Source organism: Scylla paramamosain, chromosome 39 (assembly GCF_035594125.1).
Source record: "Scylla paramamosain isolate STU-SP2022 chromosome 39, ASM3559412v1, whole genome shotgun sequence".
Lineage (NCBI taxonomy): Eukaryota > Metazoa > Arthropoda > Malacostraca > Decapoda > Portunidae > Scylla > Scylla paramamosain.
The window spans coordinates 2436296-2442500 of NC_087189.1; positions in this window are offsets into that span (position 1 = coordinate 2436296).

Genomic DNA, 6205 nt, shown 5'->3' on the forward strand with positions numbered 1-6205 from the left:
GGTGTCAGTTATCTTTCAAGGTGGACTTAATTTTTTGCCCTACACACACACACACACACACACACACACACACACACACACACACACACACACACACACACACACACACACACATACACACACATTTATTCATTTACTCACTCACACATTCCCTGTCTCCCATATTCACTCACCTACTCTCCCTCCTCACTCACTCCCTCTCTCACTCACCCTTTTAAACATTCACTCCCTCATACATTTATTCACTCATTCACACATTCCCTGCCTCCCACCATTATTGACTCACTCACTCTCTCCCTCACTCACTCACTCATTCACTCACTCACCTCCATTAATGCAACAATAGTGAGAGGGAAGACTTGACTCACAATCTTTCTCGGCGTCCACTCTCACACTGATCTCCCTCCTCCTCCTCCTCCTCCTCCTCCTCCTCCTCCTCCTCCTCCTCTAGTCTCCTCCCCCTTCCGTTCTATTACATGCTGCATTGGAGATGGCATGAAAGGAGGGACGGGAGAGGAGGGAGAGGAGGGAGAGGAGGAGAAAGAGGGAGAGACAGAATAAGATTTGTGGGTTCGAATCCTGCTCGGTTAGAGGAAATGAACCGATAGATATAAAGTTCCGATAGACAGACAGACAGACGGACATTATGCATGATACGAGAGAGAGAGAGAGAGAGAGAGAGAGAGAGAGAGAGAGAGAGAGAGAGAGAGAGAGAATGGGTGGGAGTGAGGGAGGCAGGGAAGGGAAGGAGATGAGAGGATGAGACGAGACGAGACGAGACGATACAAGAGAGAGAGAGAGAGAGAGAGAGAGAGAGAGAGAGAGAGAGAGAGAGAGAGAGAGAGAGAGAGAGAGAGAGAGAGAGAGACTTAAGAAATTACGAGGAATAAAATCTGACAAAAAAAATCATAGAGAAAAGAATGAAAGGAGACAAAAAAGAAAAATGCTAAAACCAAAGAATGAAAGAAAAAAACAAGAGTAGGTAAAATAAAGAGGAAAAGAAAGAAAGGAAACTTGCCACACGCACTTTTCATGAATCATAGAAGCTCTTAAGACTTTTATCGTTTCCTTTACTTTTTTCTTCTTCTTTTGGGGGTTGAGGGAGTGTTGGGAAAAAGAGGGGAATAGACAGAAAAGTGAAGAAATTGTGAGAGGAACAAGAACCCAAGGCGCTGAAAAATTAAATGAATGGGAGAAGACGCGCAAACCTAACCAAATTTAACCTAAAAACGTGGTTATATAGTCTGTTTCAAACCTAACCTAACCGAAGAACATGATTAAACTGTTTTCCAATCCACACCTAAACTAACCTAACCTAACTTAACCTAACTTAACCTATCCTAACCTAACCTAACTTAACCTAACCTAACTTAACCTATCCTAACCTAACCTAACCTATCCTAACCTAACCTAACTTAACCTACCTTAACCTAACCTAATCCTATCCTAACCTAACCTAACCTAACCTAACGTAACCTAACCTAACCTAACTTAACCTATCCTAACCTAACCTGACCTAACTTAACCTATCTTAACCTAACCTAACGTAGCCTATCCTAGCCTAAACTAACCTAACGTAACCTATCCTAACCTAACCTAACCTAACTTAACCTATCCTAATTCAACCTAACCTGATTACAAAGTCTATTTCATGTGTCTTCTGTTCGTAAAGACACGAAGACAAACAGTGAGAAAGTGAATAGAAAAGAAGGATGAAGAAGTTTTGTATATTTTTGTTCACAATGAAACAAATACAAGAGGAAGAAAGAATAAGGAGTGATATAAAGAAGCTGTTTACAAATATAATGTAACGTAAGATAAGAAAGAGAATACAAAGGAAAAGTTGAAGAATCACATATCAGCTCTTCTTAAAACGATTATTCTAGCTACAATGTAAATAAAAAACAAGAACACGCAAAAAAAAAAAAATATAAAAAAATTGAAGAAATAAAGTAAAAGGAAGTGAGGAAGAGTGAAGAATTACTCAATTATTCGACACATTCATCAAGAGAGAATATAGGAAATTGCTGGTAGGTATTTCCTATTCATAAAAGAGAAAAAATAAAAGAAAAGAAGAAAATAATGATAATGAACAATACGGCAATTATAATGAAATGCTAAAAAATTCTAATAAGATTAAATATTTTGGCTCAAGTCATTATTTATCAAGTCACTTTCGTCTCCATCATAAAGGAAAAACAAAATCTAAACGAAAATATAAGAAATTAAATAAAATTTTATCAAATTCTAGATTACATTTAAACTTGATGATAGTAGTAGTAGTAGTAGTAGTAGTAGTAGTAGTAGTAGTAGTAGTAGTAGTAGTAGTAGTAGTAGTAGTAGTAGTAGTGGTAGTAGTAGTAGTAGTAGTTTATTGTCGTTATTGTAGTAGTAGTAGTAGTAGTAGTAGTAGTAGTAGTAGTAGTAGTAGTAGTAGTAGTAGCAGCAGTAGTAATAATAGTAGAAATAGCAACAGCAACAGCAACAACAATAACAACAACAAAATAATAATAATAATAATAATAATAATAATAATAATAATAATAATAATAATAATAATAATAATAATAATGAAAATAATAATAAAAATAATATTAATAATAACAAAAACACCAGGAATTCCTTCTTTGAGATTTCATTTAATTCTGCTCTTTCTTTTTTCATCTAATCTTAAATTTATATCTTAATGGTGACAACATTTCTCTGTTCTTTCCAGTCACCCAGCATCCGCTAAAGAAGAGACAGGCAGACACACGGACAGACGGACAGCTGGCGGGGATCGAACCGAAAGTCACGTACAAAAGGGACAAGAAAACAAGCACAAAAAAAATAAGTGACTGTCGCAGGAGGAAATAGATGGATACAATTTTTTTCTTTAATTTTATCAAGTTTATTCTGGGCTTATTTCTTTATTTTTCTTCATATTTTTCTTAATATTTATTGGTATACGTATCCTGTTATTTGTTATCATCTATCGTTAGCTTAGTTTTCTCTATATTTCTTCTCATTATTTTGCTTGTTGTTGTTGTTGTTGATGAAGATAATGATGATGTTCTTCCTTTTTATTTTCCTCTTGCATTTCTCCTTATTTCTGATCATTTATCGCTACTTCTCTATTTCTCATGTATTTCTCTACCTCCTATTACTTGTTATTTCTCACAATTTTTCGTTATTTCTTTTTATTTCCTTATTGCTATGAATTTCTTACCATTTGTCGTTATTTCTCATAATCTCTCGTCATTTATCTATCTCTACTACTCTTTATTTCTACTTATTTATCATTTATCATTATCTTCCTCTCATTATCATGCATTTCTGTTTATTTCTCATTTGGCGTTATTTACCTATTTCTTATAATTTCTCGTCATTTCTCTCATATTAACATGTATTTCCAACTTTTTTTTCTATTTTCACGTTATTTGTCTCTGTTATCACGAACTTCTTGTCCCTCATCATTTATTATTATCTATCTATTTCTCACCATTTCTCATTATTTCCATCTTACTATTATGAATTTATCCTTATCTCTCACTGTTTATCATTTATTTCTCTATTCCTCATCATTTCTAGTTATTTATACCTCACCATTCCTCTTCACCCGCTGTCATTTCTAGTCATCTCTGTGCCACACTTCTCCTCGAGGCGGAGAGATGGTGGAGATAGCACGCGGCAGATGATTACAGCGTGATGGAGATGGCGGGAGTGATAAGCTTGATAAGTGTGATGAGTACTGAGTCACGTCGGTCTTGCGTGATTGGAACCTTCAGCGGTGTTTGTTTCCTAAAGTGAAGGAGAGTGACGGGGATTTCCTTCTGATGGTTCTTTAAATAATAATTTCCTTTTTCCCCGTTTTTAGATCACTTGTCTCGATTTGTGTGTTGGTTTATGGTGAAGTTTGTGGTAAGGTTAAACGCAAAATTGTTAGATACCTTTGCTTTTTTGCTTTTTTTTTTTTTTCCATCTCTTTTATAGCGCTACAATATTGGGGTTTACCTTTTGTCTAGATTTATGTTTTGTGTTTATGGTTAGCAATTCCTGTCACCATTTTTCTGTTCTTCTTTTGGAGCCTTAGGTGGTTGGCCTCTTAATTATGTGGAGGCTTAATTAAGAACACAAGAATATCAGAAAATTAATGAAGGTGCAAGAAACCGTCAAGCGCATAAAACTTGCCTATTTATTTACACCTATCATCCTCATCTAAAAATCTATCTAATGACATGGCACTAACAACTTGATGACTGGGTCTATTTTATTCACTATATGAGAACCAATTCCTTCCCATCTCTTTTCTAGTAGGTCAGCTCCCGCCCGTGGTGACGCTGGCAGGTTTTTAGTAACACCTGTGCACTCTCATGTTACGCAGGAGCTCCCCGGTATAGTCATCCACTCAGATTATGAATATACCAGGACGGCAATCCCACATATGGCGGCCCAGACAAAGCACCACACTCATACACACATTCACACTCTTAGCCCCGTCGGCCCCCTGGTGGAAAGGCAAAGACAGCTTGAAAATTAGCTATCTTCCAAAAGGACTCGAATTTGTGTCGCAGAGATCACGTCCGAACACTGACCACTATACCACTGCCTCCACAAAACATAATTCTGTCTCGTTTTTAAAGCCAAGGAAAACTAAAGTTGCACCTCTACCAAAACCTTCATAAGGCATCGAGTTATCCACAACTAAGCAGTCTGGTATCTTACACTGAAATAATAGAGGGAATAAAGTAAATTCGCCACGCGTTCCCAAAGAAGACGGGAATGTGGAGACCAATCAGCGAGTGAGAGCATTAGTTAACCCTTTCACTAATAGACACATTTTCTCCTTTAATACCCTATAACTTTTCAGACACTATTTTTTGTTAGACTCTCGTAAATATTTCTGCCGCGCGAAAAGACAAACTTAACCTTCTGTTTTCCCTCTTCCCTCTCCTACACATCACTGCAAACCGTTTTCACAGTGCTAGAAAGGATAACGAAGGACGATCATAGCATCAGAAGGGTTAAAGGCAGTGTTACCTGTATTCTTTTGTCTTCACCTGCCTGAATGATTGCGGTAGGGTTAGCACCACTGAGTACACTCCATATTACAAGAGATGAAACCCAAAAGACAAAGAACTTTTTAATTATACTTGAATTCTTGTACACTTCTTTTATATTTTCATTTAAAGATATTTTCTATAAACGCTGTAAGATCCTGGAATGCAGTGAAGTTCTCCTGGAAGCTCACGGAGGAGGAGGAGGAGGAGACGAAAAAGGAAGAGGAGGAGGAGGAGGAGGAGGAGGAGGAGGAGGAGGAAGAGGAGGAGACGAAAAAGGAAGAAAAGTAGAGTGGGGACGAGGAGAAGATGATCAAGAAGAAAATACAATAGGAAAAAAAAGATACAGCTAAAGACAACTGAGACAAGGAAAAGAATCAAGGAAAAGAAAAAAATAATGAAAGAACGAAAACTAAAAATATAGAAACATAAGGAAGGAGAAGCAGGAAGAAAAGACAGAACGAACAAGGGAAAAAGAGGAGAAAGAACAAAAAGAAAAGGAGAACAAGAAAATGCCGAGTAAAACAATAAGAAAGAAAAACAGAAGACGAGGGAAAAGAAAACAGCGAAAACAAGAATAGAAATAATGAGATGAAAAGTCGAATCCAAGAAGAAAGAAAGAAGAAACAAAAGAAAGAAAGAAAAGCTAGCAAGCCCTTTTTCTTTTTTCCTTTCCTCCAAGATGGCCGCCAGACAACGAACCACGCGTCCACACAAAAGAGCGGAATTCTGATCCTCCTCCTCCTCCTCCTCCTCCTCCTCCTCTTCCCCATCCTCCTCCTCCTCTTCCTCCTTTTGATTTTATACGCTTCTCCTCTCCTTCCACCGTTTGTCACAGCAGTAATAGCACGTTTAGTGACATCCCTTTCTCTCTCTCTCTCTCTCTCTCTCTCTCTCTCTCTCTCTCTCTCTCTCTCTCTCTCTCTCTCTCTCTCGTGTTTTCTTTGTAGTTCATTTTCTATATCCTTTCCTCTTCTTCCTATTTTCTCTATTTTTTTCTATTTCGTTGTTTTTATTATTATTATTATTATTATTATTATTATTATTATTATTATTATTATTACTATCATCATCATCATCATCGTCATCGTCGTCTTTTCCTCCTTTCTTCGTCTTCCTCCTCATCCTCCGTAACTAACGCAGAGGTTCTCGTTAATATTGTTTTT